The sequence below is a fragment of the Hyla sarda genome, unplaced genomic scaffold, assembly GCF_029499605.1.
Source record: "Hyla sarda isolate aHylSar1 unplaced genomic scaffold, aHylSar1.hap1 scaffold_894, whole genome shotgun sequence".
Taxonomy (NCBI): Eukaryota; Metazoa; Chordata; class Amphibia; order Anura; family Hylidae; genus Hyla; species Hyla sarda.
In genome coordinates this window covers 80,362-101,945 of record NW_026610923.1, presented here as the reverse complement: position 1 = coordinate 101,945, position 21,584 = coordinate 80,362, and the positions used below count along the sequence as shown (strand labels likewise).

Below are 21,584 nucleotides of genomic sequence, written 5' to 3'. Positions count from 1 at the left end.
GCTGCTTAGCAATAATGGTATGGGTTTAGGTTCTGCTGTGTGTACTGGTGGTTGACTGCCCCCCAGCCCAGAGTGTGCATGGAAAATTGTCTGGCAGCCTCCCTGACAGCAAGCAGTGATAGTGCCCATGAAGGGGACCTTGTTGGGCCCGCCCCTTTCACGGTTATCGCTTCTCGGCCTTTTGGCTAAGATCAAGTGTAGTATCTGTTCTTATCAGTTTAATATCTGATACGTCCCCTATCTGGGGACCATATATTAAATGGATTTTTGAGAACGGGGGCCGATTTCGAAGCTTGCTTCCGTCGCCCTATGCATTGACCCGATATGGCAGTATCTTCGGGTACAGTGCACCACCCCCTTACAGGGTTAAAAAGAAAGATTCCTACTTTCATTGCTACCTGCTTGCTGGCTAGCCAGCTAGCCAGCCCTGTGGGCCTTGCTGCTGCTGCAGCCAAAAAACAAAAGGTGGTGCTGCTGCTGCTTCTGCTGCTTCTGCTTCTGCTTGTGTCTGGCCCCTGTTGGAGCGTCCAGGCACAGGACTTCTGCTGCTGCTGACTAAATGGCCTCCTTAATTGGATCATTTGAGTAGCCAGCACACCTGTGCAGGTAGGGCATGACATGATAGGCAGCTGCCTTGATAGCGGGTGGGTGCTGAATGTTCCTAATTGACAAAATAAGATTAATGCTTATGAAGAAATATAAAATCTCATCCCTTCCCCAATATCGCGCCACACCCCTACCCCTTAATTCCCTGGTTGAACGTGATGGACATATGTCTTTTTTCGACCGTACTAACTATGTAACTATGTAACATAACATGGGGGGGGGGGGGGGTCTCCTGGCTGTTCACACAGGTGTGTCATTGCTGTACATTGACCATGCATTGCTTCTGTGGTATTGCAAAGGCAAAGACAAATGCTTCCAGCCATCCATTGCACTAATGGATTGGTCATCAGCTGGCTGTCTATGTCCCGCATCAATATAGACCAAAGTACAGAGGGTTAGGCTATGCTATTGTGCACCTACCTGATGCATCAGAAGGTGCGAGGCCCTTGCTAAATTCTGTGCACAGACTTTGAGATCTATGCTTTAGACTGTATCTAAACCTGCTCCAACATGGACTGACATTCTGGCCTACTTTCAGCCGATGCGACTTGTCTGTCGCTGAACAGTCGCTTTTTATGTATTCAGCACCTATGTATAATGTTGTAAAAATGCTCTAGAAGCTAAAGTCGCAGAAATGTCACACATATTTGGCCTGCAACTTTCTGTGCGACAAATTCAGACAGGAAAAATCAGTATAAATCCTTAGAAAATTATCCCCCAGTGTCTCCATCTGCTGGCGGTATTGAATAAGCATTGCTGCACTGATGGGGTATGCATTAGACGAAAAAAAAGAAGAAAAAGAAGAATAATACGCCCAGAAAAGAGGCGAAAAGGAGAAAAACGTAAAAAAACGTGAAAAAAAAGTAAGAGGAAGAGAAGGGAAAAAAAGGTGGAAATGGGTTTAAAAGTGATTTCGGCGGAGAAATATATATATATATATATATATATATATATATATATATATATATATATGCGCACACACACACATAGATATAAACGTATTCTCCGTTGAGATATTGCAGCCGCTGCTGTGTCCAGGCCCAGGAGCCTTAGCACTGTGCTGTGATGTCACTCAATACCACTGACATCACTAGGTGTAAACAACATCTCTCCTTTGCTGTGTATGTGACTATGGAGCTGTTTGGTGATGTCGTCTATTACGGCCTTCATAGAAGCAACAGGAGATTGTTGCATCCATCTTGAACCCTCAGAACTACAGTGCTATGATGTCACTCACTTCCACAGGCCTTGCAGAGTGTAAACAACAACAACCCAGCTTTGTTGTGTATGTAACCAAAGGGATTTGTGATGTCACCTAGAACCTTCACAGCAGCGACAGCTTTATGAGGAGCATCAGCACTGCTCTGCCTGAGCAGAACCATCACCGCCATAGGTTGTCAAATAACCCGGATTTAACCCACACAGGTAAGTCCAATGGGGTGCAGGCATGTCCTCTATGCTTACAGCTTCCCGTGGGTGTTGGTTTGATACCGTTTGGGGACAGCCAAGGAGGCATCTGCAGGCAACAAAGGTAGGTGTGTGCTTGTGTGTGTGTTTCCTATGCAGATCCTAAGCCCAGTGTCACATGCAAGTAGGAGGAGTAAGAAGGGTTCCTGGCAAATCCGGGTTATGGATTGCATTTAAAAAGGCCCCGTGGGAGTGCAATGGGCCCCTGTCTTGCTGCTTAGCAATAATGGTATGGGTTTAGGTTCTGCTGTGTGTACTGGTGGTTGACTGCCCCCCAGCCCAGAGTGTGCATGGAAAATTGTCTGGCAGCCTCCCTGACAGCAAGCAGTGATAGTGCCCATGAAGGGGACCTTGTTGGGCCCGCCCCTTTCACGGTTATCGCTTCTCGGCCTTTTGGCTTCGATCCTGTGCGGTTTACCGGGCAGGGTAGGAGTCGGAAGGGGTGGTGATCGGGGCCCTCTTTTGCGGGGGGGCCTGGATTGTTACTGGGTTGCGATAGTGGGTATCTTAACCTGCAAAAATGAGCGGAGAGAGGACTCGAGGACTCGAGGATACGGTGCGGATTTACGTTCCTGGCGAACACCGGGGGACGATTGGATTGGATCAAGTTGTGCTGGAGATTCTTCGCAAGCTCCAGTACCTTCAGGTATGGCATGTAATCGCTATGCAAGACTTCCCTAGGCAAGGGATTTACGATATAACCTTTTATGATTCTGAGGTTTGCCAGAGGGTCTACATGGACTTAGAAGTGATGAAGAGGAGGAATGAGCCAGCTATAATGAGTAAGGTGAAAGTGGAGCCATTATTCATGAATATGTCTAAGGTTGTTATAGTCCATATGTACAACCCGAAGGTTTCGGATGAGATGGTGACCAATTTTTTGTACCGATATTGTGATGAAGTTAAATTTCTTGGAAGACTCAAGAACAGACATGGGTACTTTAATTGTAAAAGGAAATTTGTTGTAAAATTTAAAAAGGACGAAGGAATGGAAGAGGGAAGGAAGAGTATACCACAGGTATTTTCTATTGGAGGAGAAAGAGGTTTTTGTTTTTATGAAGGACAGTTGCAGTACTGTAGACGTTGTCACGCTTATGGACATGTACAGGAGTCTTGCCCTGAGCAAGGAGTATGCTGCAGGAATTGTGGGAAATCAGGTCACAACTCGGGTGAATGTACTGAGAAGAAAACGTGTGATATCTGTGGTAGTGAGGAGCATTTGGCTAGAGGATGCAGTTTATGGTATAGAAAGAAAATGAGCTATGCTGACGCAGCAGGAAATAGAAGAGAGGAAAGAGGAGAAAGGCCATTTCCACGTGTTTTTGGTGTGAATGCTGAGGTGACTCAGGTGATTGACGAGAACTCTGTAAAAGGGAGTGCAGCAGGTGTGACAGTGCAGCACATGAATACTCAGGAAAAATCTGGAAAAGGGGAGGAGGGTGACTCCACTGGTGTGCATTGTGAGGAGACTGGTGTTGGTGAAGAGTTTACTGAGGTCAGTAAGAAGAAAGCACGTAAAGGGAAAAAAGAGAAAGTGGTGGAGAGTGTGGAGACTGTGTGTAGGGAGGTTCCCCCATGTGAAGAAACAATTGAGGATTTTGAATGCCCAAACCCAGTGGTGGGGGAGGAGGAGGGGATGGAGTTTCAGGAGAATGAGAGTGAGAGATCCCTAACACCTGGGCAGAGGGTGATTAGTGGGGAGGAGAATGTAACATCTGAAGAGGAGGAGAAGGAGGAGGAGGAGGGGGAAGATGAAGATGAAAATGCAAATGGAGGCTTTCAAGGTAAAAGTAAAAGGTGTAAGAAAGGGAGTTGGTCAGGGGATCAGACGGATCCTGTGTATGGAGGTGAGAAAATGATGGACAGGGACTCTCAAGTGGGGTCGCCTGATTGCTATGGGATGCTGCTAAGGAAGGTTGAAGGTCAGAATACTAACTTCTAGTTAAAATGGATGTTAAGAAAATGGATTGCCTTCTTTCCTTTTTAATGGCATTGGTTGTGGCTACTCTTAATGTTCGGAGTATAGGAACAACCATCAGAAGAGCAGCAGTTTTTGATTTTTTGGAGAATGTGAAGGGAGATATATTTTGTTTACAGGAGTGTGCAATTAAGTCTGCACCTTATGTAGATGAATGGAAGAGAGGGCAGTCTTTTTGGTCTACATGCACAGAGAATAAAAATGAAGGTGTGGGGATTTTATTGTGTAACAGGGACATTAAAGTTTTAAATTGCCAAGTTTTAGTACCAGGTCGTTGTATGGTTTTAAATTTTGAGTTTTTAGGCCAGAGAATGAGAGTTTTTAATGTATATGCGCCAGCAGAAAAACAGGCACGTGTGTTATTTTTAGAGTCTCTTAAACTTTTTATTCCTGGTCGTGATGGTACTATTATTGTTGGTGATTTTAACTGCATTAGATCCGTCAATGATCGTGAGAGCTCTGCTAAGGTTAGAACTGATATTACTTCAAATGTTTTAAACCAAATTATTCAAGACTTACATTATTCTGATGTTGGACTGATGGTTAGCACTGATGAAAGATACACCTATATATCAGATAGTGGCCGCTGTAAATCCCGGATTGATTACATTCTTGTCTCTGAGGGGATTAAGGTGGTCCGGTGCAATCAAATGATGTCAACTTTCTCAGATCATAAGATGGTGTCGGCAGAAATAAGTATTGCAGAGTCCTTTCATTTTGGTAGAGGGCTCTGGAAATTAAATGTAAGTCTATTAGAAGATGAAGAAGTAATGGCCGGTTTTAAAGATTTTTTTTTATCTTGTACTTCTAAACAATCTGTTTTTAGTAATGTTTTAGCTTGGTGGGATTGGGCAAAAAGTGAGTTTGCTAAGTATTTTAAGTTCATTTGCATAAGGAGGGCACAAGAAAAGAGGAGGGGTTATGAAAGGCTTATCTCACGTTTAGAAACTCTCTTTAAGTTTAAACATGTTGGTGTGGAGGTGGAGGAGGAAATTGAGAAGGTGAAAATTGAGATGAAGAACAGGTTGTTGGAAAGAGGTAGAAATATTGTTTTTAAATCCAAAGTTCAACATTTGGAGGAAAATGAACAATGTACAAGATATTTCTTTAAAAAATGTTTTAATGCTAGGGGTGTTTTTAAGTCTGTTTTAACTCCTACAGGGGAAGTTGTTGGTGATCAGATGGTGAAGGAGATTGGCAGATTTTATGAAACACTTTTTAGTAATAAGAGCAGAGCCAGTGAGACGGAGATGAATGATTATTGTAATATTTTAGAGAATAATGTCCCTGAAGGAAAAAGTGCATTTTTAATTGAGGAAGTTTGTGAAGGGGAGATCAAGCAGGCTCTGGACAAGACAGCGAAAGGGAAGACACCGGGCTGTGATGGCCTCCCCTTTGAGTTTTATTCAGTTTTTTGGCATATTTTAAAGCAAGATTTTACACGGGTGGTGCAATATGTTTTTAACTCAGGTATTTTAGCGGAGTCTATGAAGAAAGGAGTTATTACCTTGATACATAAGAAAGGTGATGAAAGAGATTTGAAAAACTGGAGGCCGATCACATTATTGAATACAGATTATAAGATCATTGCAAAGATTGTGGCGAACAGGATGAGTGACATAGTTGAGCACCTTGTTGGAGAATACCAAGTTTGTGCAGTGCCAAATAGGAGAATAACTGATAATTTATTAGTTTTAAGAGACTCTATTTATTATAGTAATTTTAATAAGAATGCACTTTTTGTGGAATCCATTGATTTTGAAAAAGCTTATGACAGAGTTGCTCATGATTTTATGTTTATGGTTTTAAAGCATATGGGTATTCCTGAGAAGCTACTGTTTGTGATTAAAAGTTTTTATTATGGGGCAACAAGTCAGATTTTAGTCAATGGACATGTGGGGCCGGGTTTTAATATTTTATCAGGAGTACGACAGGGATGCCCACTCTCCCCAATTTTATTCATTTGTGTCATTGAGGCCTTGCTCAAAAATGTACAGAAGGACAAATGTGTGAGTGGTGTTTTTATCCCGGGAAGTAATGGAAGGAATTTGAAGGTTTTAAGTTACATGGATGATGTGGTTTTTACTTGCACTTCCCAAGCTGATCTTAATAGAGTGAATTTGCATGTAAAGATTTTTTGTTGTATTGCTGGTATGAAAGTCAATTGGGGGAAGTGCCAATTGAGTAATTTTGGAAAGCAAGGAAAAGTGGTGGTGGATGGCGTGGATGAGAAGGAAGATATTGAAGTGTTAGGCGTTGTTTTTGAAAAAAATCTAAAAGGAGGGAAAAGTTATGAGAAGTTGGAGGAGAAGATAGAGAAGAAATTATCTTTTTGGAAATTGAGAAACTTGTCCCTTAAAGGTAAAGTTCTGATTTTAAAGGCAGTAATTTTGCCACTACTATTATATACTGCAATGGTTTTCCCACCCGGCAAATTATGGTCCAGAAGGATGACAAGGAAGTTGTTTATTTTTTTCTGGGGTTCAAAGATGGAAAAGATGAAGAGGGAGGAAGTGATGAAGAGCGTGAAGAAAGGCGGATATAATTTCCCGGATATTAATCTGTTTTTAAAGACTCATTACTTTCTTTTAATTTATAAAGTGTCTCAGTGCAATAATTGGGTGGCAGACATGAGCAGGTATTTGGCAGGATGGTTGTTTTCCAAATGGGGCTGGTGTGAGAAGGATCTGAGGAGACCAATAGCGCAAGTTATACCTACCTTCTATGTGGTTCTCAGGTCTTTCAGTGATCAATTTGGTTTGAGTTCCCTGGGAAAACCTGAGAAAAAGAAAATTGAAAATGAAATAAGAAAAAATGAGAGATTATATGAAGTACCATTCTGCACTACTGCTCAGTCTGTGAAGATCTGGAATCTTTTTAATGTTAGAGGATTATCGAATAGACAGAGAGATGTAAACTGGATGACTTTTCATGGCTGCCTCCCAACCAGAGCTTTCCTGAATGGACGAGGAATAAGAGTGAGCGAGAAATGTCCAAGAGAGGGTTGTGGAGGCAGGGAGGATACAGTGCACTTATTTTGGAACTGTTTTTATGCAAGAGAATTTTTTATGCTTCTACAGAGGTTTTTTTCTGCAATCACGGGATATGTTGATTTTAATTTTGAGAAGATTTTTATTGGTCAGGATTTTAGCAGGAGAGAGGACACACGTGAAAGCTGGATTGTATTTTCTGTTTTTAAAGAAGTTTTATGGGATTCTAGAAACCTGCTTGTTTTTAAAAATGTGTGTATTTCTCCAAGGGAGTTGAAGAGACTTTTTTTTGGAAGGTTGTTTATTATTTTTCTATTTGACAAGAAGAGAATGGAAGAGGAAGAGGCTGAAAAGATTTGGAGATACAAGGAATGGAGAAAGTTGTAAGTATCCTGATCAAGGTTTTGAATTTGTGCTTCTCTTATAGTTTTCTTATTGAGATATTTTTCCGCATGATGTTTTTTCAGACTTTGTTTAGAAGTGATGAGTTTTGGTAGGTGACCTGATGATCGCTTGAACAATAGTCTGTAACTGAGGAAAAAAAAAAAAAAAAAAAAAATCTGTTCTTATCAGTTTAATATCTGATACGTCCCCTATCTGGGGACCATATATTAAATGGATTTTTGAGAACGGGGGCCGATTTCGAAGCTTGCTTCCGTCGCCCTGCCCTATGCATTGACCCGATATGGCAGTATCTTCGGGTACAGTGCACCACCCCCTTACAGGGTTAAAAAGAAAGATTCCTACTTTCATTGCTACCTGCTTGCTGGCTAGCCAGCTAGCCAGCCCTGTGGGCCTTGCTGCTGCTGCAGCCAAAAAACAAAAGGTGGTGCTGCTGCTGCTTCTGCTGCTTCTGCTTCTGCTTGTGTCTGGCCCCTGTTGGAGCGTCCAGGCACAGGACTTCTGCTGCTGCTGACTAAATGGCCTCCTTAATTGGATCATTTGAGTAGCCAGCACACCTGTGCAGGTAGGGCATGACATGATAGGCAGCTGCCTTGATAGCGGGTGGGTGCTGAATGTTCCTAATTGACAAAATAAGATTAATGCTTATGAAGAAATATAAAATCTCATCCCTTCCCCAATATCGCGCCACACCCCTACCCCTTAATTCCCTGGTTGAACGTGATGGACATATGTCTTTTTTCGACCGTACTAACTATGTAACTATGTAACATAACATGGGGGGGGGGGGGTCTCCTGGCTGTTCACACAGGTGTGTCATTGCTGTACATTGACCATGCATTGCTTCTGTGGTATTGCAAAGGCAAAGACAAATGCTTCCAGCCATCCATTGCACTAATGGATTGGTCATCAGCTGGCTGTCTATGTCCCGCATCAATATAGACCAAAGTACAGAGGGTTAGGCTATGCTATTGTGCACCTACCTGATGCATCAGAAGGTGCGAGGCCCTTGCTAAATTCTGTGCACAGACTTTGAGATCTATGCTTTAGACTGTATCTAAACCTGCTCCAACATGGACTGACATTCTGGCCTACTTTCAGCCGATGCGACTTGTCTGTCGCTGAACAGTCGCTTTTTATGTATTCAGCACCTATGTATAATGTTGTAAAAATGCTCTAGAAGCTAAAGTCGCAGAAATGTCACACATATTTGGCCTGCAACTTTCTGTGCGACAAATTCAGACAGGAAAAATCAGTATAAATCCTTAGAAAATTATCCCCCAGTGTCTCCATCTGCTGGCGGTATTGAATAAGCATTGCTGCACTGATGGGGTATGCATTAGACGAAAAAAAAGAAGAAAAAGAAGAATAATACGCCCAGAAAAGAGGCGAAAAGGAGAAAAACGTAAAAAAACGTGAAAAAAAAGTAAGAGGAAGAGAAGGGAAAAAAAGGTGGAAATGGGTTTAAAAGTGATTTCGGCGGAGAATATATATATATATATATATATATATATATATATATATATATATATGCGCACACACACACATAGATATAAACGTATTCTCCGTTGAGATATTGCAGCCGCTGCTGTGTCCAGGCCCAGGAGCCTTAGCACTGTGCTGTGATGTCACTCAATACCACTGACATCACTAGGTGTAAACAACATCTCTCCTTTGCTGTGTATGTGACTATGGAGCTGTTTGGTGATGTCGTCTATTACGGCCTTCATAGAAGCAACAGGAGATTGTTGCATCCATCTTGAACCCTCAGAACTACAGTGCTATGATGTCACTCACTTCCACAGGCCTTGCAGAGTGTAAACAACAACAACCCAGCTTTGTTGTGTATGTAACCAAAGGGATTTGTGATGTCACCTAGAACCTTCACAGCAGCGACAGCTTTATGAGGAGCATCAGCACTGCTCTGCCTGAGCAGAACCATCACCGCCATAGGTTGTCAAATAACCCGGATTTAACCCACACAGGTAAGTCCAATGGGGTGCAGGCATGTCCTCTATGCTTACAGCTTCCCGTGGGTGTTGGTTTGATACCGTTTGGGGACAGCCAAGGAGGCATCTGCAGGCAACAAAGGTAGGTGTGTGCTTGTGTGTGTGTTTCCTATGCAGATCCTAAGCCCAGTGTCACATGCAAGTAGGAGGAGTAAGAAGGGTTCCTGGCAAATCCGGGTTATGGATTGCATTTAAAAAGGCCCCGTGGGAGTGCAATGGGCCCCTGTCTTGCTGCTTAGCAATAATGGTATGGGTTTAGGTTCTGCTGTGTGTACTGGTGGTTGACTGCCCCCCAGCCCAGAGTGTGCATGGAAAATTGTCTGGCAGCCTCCCTGACAGCAAGCAGTGATAGTGCCCATGAAGGGGACCTTGTTGGGCCCGCCCCTTTCACGGTTATCGCTTCTCGGCCTTTTGGCTAAGATCAAGTGTAGTATCTGTTCTTATCAGTTTAATATCTGATACGTCCCCTATCTGGGGACCATATATTAAATGGATTTTTGAGAACGGGGGCCGATTTCGAAGCTTGCTTCCGTCGCCCTATGCATTGACCCGATATGGCAGTATCTTCGGGTACAGTGCACCACCCCCTTACAGGGTTAAAAAGAAAGATTCCTACTTTCATTGCTACCTGCTTGCTGGCTAGCCAGCTAGCCAGCCCTGTGGGCCTTGCTGCTGCTGCAGCCAAAAAACAAAAGGTGGTGCTGCTGCTGCTTCTGCTGCTTCTGCTTCTGCTTGTGTCTGGCCCCTGTTGGAGCGTCCAGGCACAGGACTTCTGCTGCTGCTGACTAAATGGCCTCCTTAATTGGATCATTTGAGTAGCCAGCACACCTGTGCAGGTAGGGCATGACATGATAGGCAGCTGCCTTGATAGCGGGTGGGTGCTGAATGTTCCTAATTGACAAAATAAGATTAATGCTTATGAAGAAATATAAAATCTCATCCCTTCCCCAATATCGCGCCACACCCCTACCCCTTAATTCCCTGGTTGAACGTGATGGACATATGTCTTTTTTCGACCGTACTAACTATGTAACTATGTAACATAACATGGGGGGGGGGGGTCTCCTGGCTGTTCACACAGGTGTGTCATTGCTGTACATTGACCATGCATTGCTTCTGTGGTATTGCAAAGGCAAAGACAAATGCTTCCAGCCATCCATTGCACTAATGGATTGGTCATCAGCTGGCTGTCTATGTCCCGCATCAATATAGACCAAAGTACAGAGGGTTAGGCTATGCTATTGTGCACCTACCTGATGCATCAGAAGGTGCGAGGCCCTTGCTAAATTCTGTGCACAGACTTTGAGATCTATGCTTTAGACTGTATCTAAACCTGCTCCAACATGGACTGACATTCTGGCCTACTTTCAGCCGATGCGACTTGTCTGTCGCTGAACAGTCGCTTTTTATGTATTCAGCACCTATGTATAATGTTGTAAAAATGCTCTAGAAGCTAAAGTCGCAGAAATGTCACACATATTTGGCCTGCAACTTTCTGTGCGACAAATTCAGACAGGAAAAATCAGTATAAATCCTTAGAAAATTATCCCCCAGTGTCTCCATCTGCTGGCGGTATTGAATAAGCATTGCTGCACTGATGGGGTATGCATTAGACGAAAAAAAAGAAGAAAAAGAAGAATAATACGCCCAGAAAAGAGGCGAAAAGGAGAAAAACGTAAAAAAACGTGAAAAAAAAGTAAGAGGAAGAGAAGGGAAAAAAAGGTGGAAATGGGTTTAAAAGTGATTTCGGCGGAGAATATATATATATATATATATATATATATATATATATATATATATATGCGCACACACACACATAGATATAAACGTATTCTCCGTTGAGATATTGCAGCCGCTGCTGTGTCCAGGCCCAGGAGCCTTAGCACTGTGCTGTGATGTCACTCAATACCACTGACATCACTAGGTGTAAACAACATCTCTCCTTTGCTGTGTATGTGACTATGGAGCTGTTTGGTGATGTCGTCTATTACGGCCTTCATAGAAGCAACAGGAGATTGTTGCATCCATCTTGAACCCTCAGAACTACAGTGCTATGATGTCACTCACTTCCACAGGCCTTGCAGAGTGTAAACAACAACAACCCAGCTTTGTTGTGTATGTAACCAAAGGGATTTGTGATGTCACCTAGAACCTTCACAGCAGCGACAGCTTTATGAGGAGCATCAGCACTGCTCTGCCTGAGCAGAACCATCACCGCCATAGGTTGTCAAATAACCCGGATTTAACCCACACAGGTAAGTCCAATGGGGTGCAGGCATGTCCTCTATGCTTACAGCTTCCCGTGGGTGTTGGTTTGATACCGTTTGGGGACAGCCAAGGAGGCATCTGCAGGCAACAAAGGTAGGTGTGTGCTTGTGTGTGTGTTTCCTATGCAGATCCTAAGCCCAGTGTCACATGCAAGTAGGAGGAGTAAGAAGGGTTCCTGGCAAATCCGGGTTATGGATTGCATTTAAAAAGGCCCCGTGGGAGTGCAATGGGCCCCTGTCTTGCTGCTTAGCAATAATGGTATGGGTTTAGGTTCTGCTGTGTGTACTGGTGGTTGACTGCCCCCCAGCCCAGAGTGTGCATGGAAAATTGTCTGGCAGCCTCCCTGACAGCAAGCAGTGATAGTGCCCATGAAGGGGACCTTGTTGGGCCCGCCCCTTTCACGGTTATCGCTTCTCGGCCTTTTGGCTAAGATCAAGTGTAGTATCTGTTCTTATCAGTTTAATATCTGATACGTCCCCTATCTGGGGACCATATATTAAATGGATTTTTGAGAACGGGGGCCGATTTCGAAGCTTGCTTCCGTCGCCCTATGCATTGACCCGATATGGCAGTATCTTCGGGTACAGTGCACCACCCCCTTACAGGGTTAAAAAGAAAGATTCCTACTTTCATTGCTACCTGCTTGCTGGCTAGCCAGCTAGCCAGCCCTGTGGGCCTTGCTGCTGCTGCAGCCAAAAAACAAAAGGTGGTGCTGCTGCTGCTTCTGCTGCTTCTGCTTCTGCTTGTGTCTGGCCCCTGTTGGAGCGTCCAGGCACAGGACTTCTGCTGCTGCTGACTAAATGGCCTCCTTAATTGGATCATTTGAGTAGCCAGCACACCTGTGCAGGTAGGGCATGACATGATAGGCAGCTGCCTTGATAGCGGGTGGGTGCTGAATGTTCCTAATTGACAAAATAAGATTAATGCTTATGAAGAAATATAAAATCTCATCCCTTCCCCAATATCGCGCCACACCCCTACCCCTTAATTCCCTGGTTGAACGTGATGGACATATGTCTTTTTTCGACCGTACTAACTATGTAACTATGTAACATAACATGGGGGGGGGGGGGGGGTCTCCTGGCTGTTCACACAGGTGTGTCATTGCTGTACATTGACCATGCATTGCTTCTGTGGTATTGCAAAGCAAAGACAAATGCTTCCAGCCATCCATTGCACTAATGGATTGGTCATCAGCTGGCTGTCTATGTCCCGCATCAATATAGACCAAAGTACAGAGGGTTAGGCTATGCTATTGTGCACCTACCTGATGCATCAGAAGGTGCGAGGCCCTTGCTAAATTCTGTGCACAGACTTTGAGATCTATGCTTTAGACTGTATCTAAACCTGCTCCAACATGGACTGACATTCTGGCCTACTTTCAGCCGATGCGACTTGTCTGTCGCTGAACAGTCGCTTTTTATGTATTCAGCACCTATGTATAATGTTGTAAAAATGCTCTAGAAGCTAAAGTCGCAGAAATGTCACACATATTTGGCCTGCAACTTTCTGTGCGACAAATTCAGACAGGAAAAATCAGTATAAATCCTTAGAAAATTATCCCCCAGTGTCTCCATCTGCTGGCGGTATTGAATAAGCATTGCTGCACTGATGGGGTATGCATTAGACGAAAAAAAAGAAGAAAAAGAAGAATAATACGCCCAGAAAAGAGGCGAAAAGGAGAAAAACGTAAAAAAACGTGAAAAAAAAGTAAGAGGAAGAGAAGGGAAAAAAAGGTGGAAATGGGTTTAAAAGTGATTTCGGCGGAGAATATATATATATATATATATATATATATATATATATATATATATATATGCGCACACACACACATAGATATAAACGTATTCTCCGTTGAGATATTGCAGCCGCTGCTGTGTCCAGGCCCAGGAGCCTTAGCACTGTGCTGTGATGTCACTCAATACCACTGACATCACTAGGTGTAAACAACATCTCTCCTTTGCTGTGTATGTGACTATGGAGCTGTTTGGTGATGTCGTCTATTACGGCCTTCATAGAAGCAACAGGAGATTGTTGCATCCATCTTGAACCCTCAGAACTACAGTGCTATGATGTCACTCACTTCCACAGGCCTTGCAGAGTGTAAACAACAACAACCCAGCTTTGTTGTGTATGTAACCAAAGGGATTTGTGATGTCACCTAGAACCTTCACAGCAGCGACAGCTTTATGAGGAGCATCAGCACTGCTCTGCCTGAGCAGAACCATCACCGCCATAGGTTGTCAAATAACCCGGATTTAACCCACACAGGTAAGTCCAATGGGGTGCAGGCATGTCCTCTATGCTTACAGCTTCCCGTGGGTGTTGGTTTGATACCGTTTGGGGACAGCCAAGGAGGCATCTGCAGGCAACAAAGGTAGGTGTGTGCTTGTGTGTGTGTTTCCTATGCAGATCCTAAGCCCAGTGTCACATGCAAGTAGGAGGAGTAAGAAGGGTTCCTGGCAAATCCGGGTTATGGATTGCATTTAAAAAGGCCCCGTGGGAGTGCAATGGGCCCCTGTCTTGCTGCTTAGCAATAATGGTATGGGTTTAGGTTCTGCTGTGTGTACTGGTGGTTGACTGCCCCCCAGCCCAGAGTGTGCATGGAAAATTGTCTGGCAGCCTCCCTGACAGCAAGCAGTGATAGTGCCCATGAAGGGGACCTTGTTGGGCCCGCCCCTTTCACGGTTATCGCTTCTCGGCCTTTTGGCTAAGATCAAGTGTAGTATCTGTTCTTATCAGTTTAATATCTGATACGTCCCCTATCTGGGGACCATATATTAAATGGATTTTTGAGAACGGGGGCCGATTTCGAAGCTTGCTTCCGTCGCCCTATGCATTGACCCGATATGGCAGTATCTTCGGGTACAGTGCACCACCCCCTTACAGGGTTAAAAAGAAAGATTCCTACTTTCATTGCTACCTGCTTGCTGGCTAGCCAGCTAGCCAGCCCTGTGGGCCTTGCTGCTGCTGCAGCCAAAAAACAAAAGGTGGTGCTGCTTCTGCTGCTTCTGCTTCTGCTTGTGTCTGGCCCCTGTTGGAGCGTCCAGGCACAGGACTTCTGCTGCTGCTGACTAAATGGCCTCCTTAATTGGATCATTTGAGTAGCCAGCACACCTGTGCAGGTAGGGCATGACATGATAGGCAGCTGCCTTGATAGCGGGTGGGTGCTGAATGTTCCTAATTGACAAAATAAGATTAATGCTTATGAAGAAATATAAAATCTCATCCCTTCCCCAATATCGCGCCACACCCCTACCCCTTAATTCCCTGGTTGAACGTGATGGACATATGTCTTTTTTCGACCGTACTAACTATGTAACTATGTAACATAACATGGGGGGGGGGGGGGTCTCCTGGCTGTTCACACAGGTGTGTCATTGCTGTACATTGACCATGCATTGCTTCTGTGGTATTGCAAAGGCAAAGACAAATGCTTCCAGCCATCCATTGCACTAATGGATTGGTCATCAGCTGGCTGTCTATGTCCCGCATCAATATAGACCAAAGTACAGAGGGTTAGGCTATGCTATTGTGCACCTACCTGATGCATCAGAAGGTGCGAGGCCCTTGCTAAATTCTGTGCACAGACTTTGAGATCTATGCTTTAGACTGTATCTAAACCTGCTCCAACATGGACTGACATTCTGGCCTACTTTCAGCCGATGCGACTTGTCTGTCGCTGAACAGTCGCTTTTTATGTATTCAGCACCTATGTATAATGTTGTAAAAATGCTCTAGAAGCTAAAGTCGCAGAAATGTCACACATATTTGGCCTGCAACTTTCTGTGCGACAAATTCAGACAGGAAAAATCAGTATAAATCCTTAGAAAATTATCCCCCAGTGTCTCCATCTGCTGGCGGTATTGAATAAGCATTGCTGCACTGATGGGGTATGCATTAGACGAAAAAAAAGAAGAAAAAGAAGAATAATACGCCCAGAAAAGAGGCGAAAAGGAGAAAAACGTAAAAAAACGTGAAAAAAAAGTAAGAGGAAGAGAAGGGAAAAAAAGGTGGAAATGGGTTTAAAAGTGATTTCGGCGGAGAAATATATATATATATATATATATATATATATATATATATATATATGCGCACACACACACATAGATATAAACGTATTCTCCGTTGAGATATTGCAGCCGCTGCTGTGTCCAGGCCCAGGAGCCTTAGCACTGTGCTGTGATGTCACTCAATACCACTGACATCACTAGGTGTAAACAACATCTCTCCTTTGCTGTGTATGTGACTATGGAGCTGTTTGGTGATGTCGTCTATTACGGCCTTCATAGAAGCAACAGGAGATTGTTGCATCCATCTTGAACCCTCAGAACTACAGTGCTATGATGTCACTCACTTCCACAGGCCTTGCAGAGTGTAAACAACAACAACCCAGCTTTGTTGTGTATGTAACCAAAGGGATTTGTGATGTCACCTAGAACCTTCACAGCAGCGACAGCTTTATGAGGAGCATCAGCACTGCTCTGCCTGAGCAGAACCATCACCGCCATAGGTTGTCAAATAACCCGGATTTAACCCACACAGGTAAGTCCAATGGGGTGCAGGCATGTCCTCTATGCTTACAGCTTCCCGTGGGTGTTGGTTTGATACCGTTTGGGGACAGCCAAGGAGGCATCTGCAGGCAACAAAGGTAGGTGTGTGCTTGTGTGTGTGTTTCCTATGCAGATCCTAAGCCCAGTGTCACATGCAAGTAGGAGGAGTAAGAAGGGTTCCTGGCAAATCCGGGTTATGGATTGCATTTAAAAAGGCCCCGTGGGAGTGCAATGGGCCCCTGTCTTGCTGCTTAGCAATAATGGTATGGGTTTAGGTTCTGCTGTGTGTACTGGTGGTTGACTGCCCCCCAGCCCAGAGTGTGCATGGAAAATTGTCTGGCAGCCTCCCTGACAGCAAGCAGTGATAGTGCCCATGAAGGGGACCTTGTTGGGCCCGCCCCTTTCACGGTTATCGCTTCTCGGCCTTTTGGCTAAGATCAAGTGTAGTATCTGTTCTTATCAGTTTAATATCTGATACGTCCCCTATCTGGGGACCATATATTAAATGGATTTTTGAGAACGGGGGCCGATTTCGAAGCTTGCTTCCGTCGCCCTATGCATTGACCCGATATGGCAGTATCTTCGGGTACAGTGCACCACCCCCTTACAGGGTTAAAAAGAAAGATTCCTACTTTCATTGCTACCTGCTTGCTGGCTAGCCAGCTAGCCAGCCCTGTGGGCCTTGCTGCTGCTGCAGCCAAAAAACAAAAGGTGGTGCTGCTGCTGCTTCTGCTGCTTCTGCTTCTGCTTGTGTCTGGCCCCTGTTGGAGCGTCCAGGCACAGGACTTCTGCTGCTGCTGACTAAATGGCCTCCTTAATTGGATCATTTGAGTAGCCAGCACACCTGTGCAGGTAGGGCATGACATGATAGGCAGCTGCCTTGATAGCGGGTGGGTGCTGAATGTTCCTAATTGACAAAATAAGATTAATGCTTATGAAGAAATATAAAATCTCATCCCTTCCCCAATATCGCGCCACACCCCTACCCCTTAATTCCCTGGTTGAACGTGATGGACATATGTCTTTTTTCGACCGTACTAACTATGTAACTATGTAACATAACATGGGGGGGGGGGGGGGGGTCTCCTGGCTGTTCACACAGGTGTGTCATTGCTGTACATTGACCATGCATTGCTTCTGTGGTATTGCAAAGGCAAAGACAAATGCTTCCAGCCATCCATTGCACTAATGGATTGGTCATCAGCTGGCTGTCTATGTCCCGCATCAATATAGACCAAAGTACAGAGGGTTAGGCTATGCTATTGTGCACCTACCTGATGCATCAGAAGGTGCGAGGCCCTTGCTAAATTCTGTGCACAGACTTTGAGATCTATGCTTTAGACTGTATCTAAACCTGCTCCAACATGGACTGACATTCTGGCCTACTTTCAGCCGATGCGACTTGTCTGTCGCTGAACAGTCGCTTTTTATGTATTCAGCACCTATGTATAATGTTGTAAAAATGCTCTAGAAGCTAAAGTCGCAGAAATGTCACACATATTTGGCCTGCAACTTTCTGTGCGACAAATTCAGACAGGAAAAATCAGTATAAATCCTTAGAAAATTATCCCCCAGTGTCTCCATCTGCTGGCGGTATTGAATAAGCATTGCTGCACTGATGGGGTATGCATTAGACGAAAAAAAAGAAGAAAAAGAAGAATAATACGCCCAGAAAAGAGGCGAAAAGGAGAAAAACGTAAAAAAACGTGAAAAAAAAGTAAGAGGAAGAGAAGGGAAAAAAAGGTGGAAATGGGTTTAAAAGTGATTTCGGCGGAGAAATATATATATATATATATATATATATATATATATATATATATATATGCGCACACACACACATAGATATAAACGTATTCTCCGTTGAGATATTGCAGCCGCTGCTGTGTCCAGGCCCAGGAGCCTTAGCACTGTGCTGTGATGTCACTCAATACCACTGACATCACTAGGTGTAAACAACATCTCTCCTTTGCTGTGTATGTGACTATGGAGCTGTTTGGTGATGTCGTCTATTACGGCCTTCATAGAAGCAACAGGAGATTGTTGCATCCATCTTGAACCCTCAGAACTACAGTGCTATGATGTCACTCACTTCCACAGGCCTTGCAGAGTGTAAACAACAACAACCCAGCTTTGTTGTGTATGTAACCAAAGGGATTTGTGATGTCACCTAGAACCTTCACAGCAGCGACAGCTTTATGAGGAGCATCAGCACTGCTCTGCCTGAGCAGAACCATCACCGCCATAGGTTGTCAAATAACCCGGATTTAACCCACACAGGTAAGTCCAATGGGGTGCAGGCATGTCCTCTATGCTTACAGCTTCCCGTGGGTGTTGGTTTGATACCGTTTGGGGACAGCCAAGGAGGCATCTGCAGGCAACAAAGGTAGGTGTGTGCTTGTGTGTGTGTTTCCTATGCAGATCCTAAGCCCAGTGTCACATGCAAGTAGGAGGAGTAAGAAGGGTTCCTGGCAAATCCGGGTTATGGATTGCATTTAAAAAGGCCCCGTGGGAGTGCAATGGGCCCCTGTCTTGCTGCTTAGCAATAATGGTATGGGTTTAGGTTCTGCTGTGTGTACTGGTGGTTGACTGCCCCCCAGCCCAGAGTGTGCATGGAAAATTGTCTGGCAGCCTCCCTGACAGCAAGCAGTGATAGTGCCCATGAAGGGGACCTTGTTGGGCCCGCCCCTTTCACGGTTATCGCTTCTCGGCCTTTTGGCTAAGATCAAGTGTAGTATCTGTTCTTATCAGTTTAATATCTGATACGTCCCCTATCTGGGGACCATATATTAAATGGATTTTTGAGAACGGGGGCCGATTTCGAAGCTTGCTTCCGTCGCCCTATGCATTGACCCGATATGGCAGTATCTTCGGGTACAGTGCACCACCCCCTTACAGGGTTAAAAAGAAAGATTCCTACTTTCATTGCTACCTGCTTGCTGGCTAGCCAGCTAGCCAGCCCTGTGGGCCTTGCTGCTGCTGCAGCCAAAAAACAAAAGGTGGTGCTGCTGCTGCTTCTGCTGCTTCTGCTTCTGCTTGTGTCTGGCCCCTGTTGGAGCGTCCAGGCACAGGACTTCTGCTGCTGCTGACTAAATGGCCTCCTTAATTGGATCATTTGAGTAGCCAGCACACCTGTGCAGGTAGGGCATGACATGATAGGCAGCTGCCTTGATAGCGGGTGGGTGCTGAATGTTCCTAATTGACAAAATAAGATTAATGCTTATGAAGAAATATAAAATCTCATCCCTTCCCCAATATCGCGCCACACCCCTACCCCTTAATTCCCTGGTTGAACGTGATGGACATATGTCTTTTTTCGACCGTACTAACTATGTAACTATGTAACATAACATGGGGGGGGGGGGGGGGTCTCCTGGCTGTTCACACAGGTGTGTCATTGCTGTACATTGACCATGCATTGCTTCTGTGGTATTGCAAAGGCAAAGACAAATGCTTCCAGCCATCCATTGCACTAATGGATTGGTCATCAGCTGGCTGTCTATGTCCCGCATCAATATAGACCAAAGTACAGAGGGTTAGGCTATGCTATTGTGCACCTACCTGATGCATCAGAAGGTGCGAGGCCCTTGCTAAATTCTGTGCACAGACTTTGAGATCTATGCTTTAGACTGTATCTAAACCTGCTCCAACATGGACTGACATTCTGGCCTACTTTCAGCCGATGCGACTTGTCTGTCGCTGAACAGTCGCTTTTTATGTATTCAGCACCTATGTATAATGTTGTAAAAATGCTCTAGAAGCTAAAGTCGCAGAAATGTCACACATATTTGGCCTGCAACTTTCTGTGCGACAAATTCAGACAGGAAAAATCAGTATAAATCCTTAGAAAATTATCCCCCAGTGTCTCCATCTGCTGGCGGTATTGAATAAGCATTGCTGCACTGATGGGGTATGCATTAGACGAAAAAAAAGAAGAAAAAGAAGAATAATACGCCCAGAAAAGAGGCGAAAAGGAGAAAAACGTAAAAAAACGTGAAAAAAAAGTAAGAGGAAGAGAAGGGAAAAAAAGGTGGAAATGGGTTTAAAAGTGATTTCGGCGGAGAAATATATATATATATATATATATATATATATATATATATATATATATGCGCACACACACACATAGATATAAACGTATTCTCCGTTGAGATATTGCAGCCGCTGCTGTGTCCAGGCCCAGGAGCCTTAGCACTGTGCTGTGATGTCACTCAATACCACTGACATCACTAGGTGTAAACAACATCTCTCCTTTGCTGTGTATGTGACTATGGAGCTGTTTGGTGATGTCGTCTATTACGGCCTTCATAGAAGCAACAGGAGATTGTTGCATCCATCTTGAACCCTCAGAACTACAGTGCTATGATGTCACTCACTTCCACAGGCCTTGCAGAGTGTAAACAACAACAACCCAGCTTTGTTGTGTATGTAACCAAAGGGATTTGTGATGTCACCTAGAACCTTCACAGCAGCGACAGCTTTATGAGGAGCATCAGCACTGCTCTGCCTGAGCAGAACCATCACCGCCATAGGTTGTCAAATAACCCGGATTTAACCCACACAGGTAAGTCCAATGGGGTGCAGGCATGTCCTCTATGCTTACAGCTTCCCGTGGGTGTTGGTTTGATACCGTTTGGGGACAGCCAAGGAGGCATCTGCAGGCAACAAAGGTAGGTGTGTGCTTGTGTGTGTGTTTCCTATGCAGATCCTAAGCCCAGTGTCACATGCAAGTAGGAGGAGTAAGAAGGGTTCCTGGCAAATCCGGGTTATGGATTGCATTTAAAAAGGCCCCGTGGGAGTGCAATGGGCCCCTGTCTTGCTGCTTAGCAATAATGGTATGGGTTTAGGTTCTGCTGTGTGTACTGGTGGTTGACTGCCCCCCAGCCCAGAGTGTGCATGGAAAATTGTCTGGCAGCCTCCCTGACAGCAAGCAGTGATAGTGCCCATGAAGGGGACCTTGTTGGGCCCGCCCCTTTCACGGTTATCGCTTCTCGGCCTTTTGGCTAAGATCAAGTGTAGTATCTGTTCTTATCAGTTTAATATCTGATACGTCCCCTATCTGGGGACCATATATTAAATGGATTTTTGAGAACGGGGGCCGATTTCGAAGCTTGCTTCCGTCGCCCTATGCATTGACCCGATATGGCAGTATCTTCGGGTACAGTGCACCACCCCCTTACAGGGTTAAAAAGAAAGATTCCTACTTTCATTGCTACCTGCTTGCTGGCTAGCCAGCTAGCCAGCCCTGTGGGCCTTGCTGCTGCTGCAGCCAAAAAACAAAAGGTGGTGCTGCTGCTGCTTCTGCTGCTTCTGC

The 21,584-nt window shown here is 44.6% G+C and overlaps 7 non-coding genes and 1 pseudogene across 7 annotated transcripts; all 8 read left to right on the top strand.

The window, feature by feature from the left end:
- Nucleotides 1–165: 165 nt before the first annotated feature.
- LOC130348934 (U2 spliceosomal RNA) lies at nt 166–356 on the top strand. Its single transcript, XR_008886399.1, has one exon. It is a non-coding gene; the product is annotated as a U2 spliceosomal RNA (small nuclear RNA).
- A 7,193-nt stretch (nt 357–7,549) lies between these two features.
- LOC130348956 (U2 spliceosomal RNA) lies at nt 7,550–7,758 on the top strand (annotated as a pseudogene).
- Nucleotides 7,759–9,847: 2,089 nt separating this feature from the next.
- LOC130348933 (U2 spliceosomal RNA) lies at nt 9,848–10,038 on the top strand. Its single transcript, XR_008886398.1, has one exon. It is a non-coding gene; the product is annotated as a U2 spliceosomal RNA (small nuclear RNA).
- Nucleotides 10,039–12,126: 2,088 nt separating this feature from the next.
- LOC130348932 (U2 spliceosomal RNA) lies at nt 12,127–12,317 on the top strand. Its single transcript, XR_008886397.1, has one exon. It is a non-coding gene; the product is annotated as a U2 spliceosomal RNA (small nuclear RNA).
- Nucleotides 12,318–14,410: 2,093 nt separating this feature from the next.
- LOC130348931 (U2 spliceosomal RNA) lies at nt 14,411–14,601 on the top strand. Its single transcript, XR_008886396.1, has one exon. It is a non-coding gene; the product is annotated as a U2 spliceosomal RNA (small nuclear RNA).
- A 2,083-nt stretch (nt 14,602–16,684) lies between these two features.
- Nucleotides 16,685–16,875, top strand: LOC130348930 (U2 spliceosomal RNA). Its single transcript, XR_008886395.1, has one exon. It is a non-coding gene; the product is annotated as a U2 spliceosomal RNA (small nuclear RNA).
- A 2,094-nt stretch (nt 16,876–18,969) lies between these two features.
- Nucleotides 18,970–19,160, top strand: LOC130348929 (U2 spliceosomal RNA). The gene has a single exon (XR_008886394.1). It is a non-coding gene; the product is annotated as a U2 spliceosomal RNA (small nuclear RNA).
- Nucleotides 19,161–21,253: 2,093 nt separating this feature from the next.
- LOC130348928 (U2 spliceosomal RNA) lies at nt 21,254–21,444 on the top strand. The gene has a single exon (XR_008886393.1). It is a non-coding gene; the product is annotated as a U2 spliceosomal RNA (small nuclear RNA).
- The last annotated feature ends 140 nt before the right edge of the window (nt 21,445–21,584 follow it).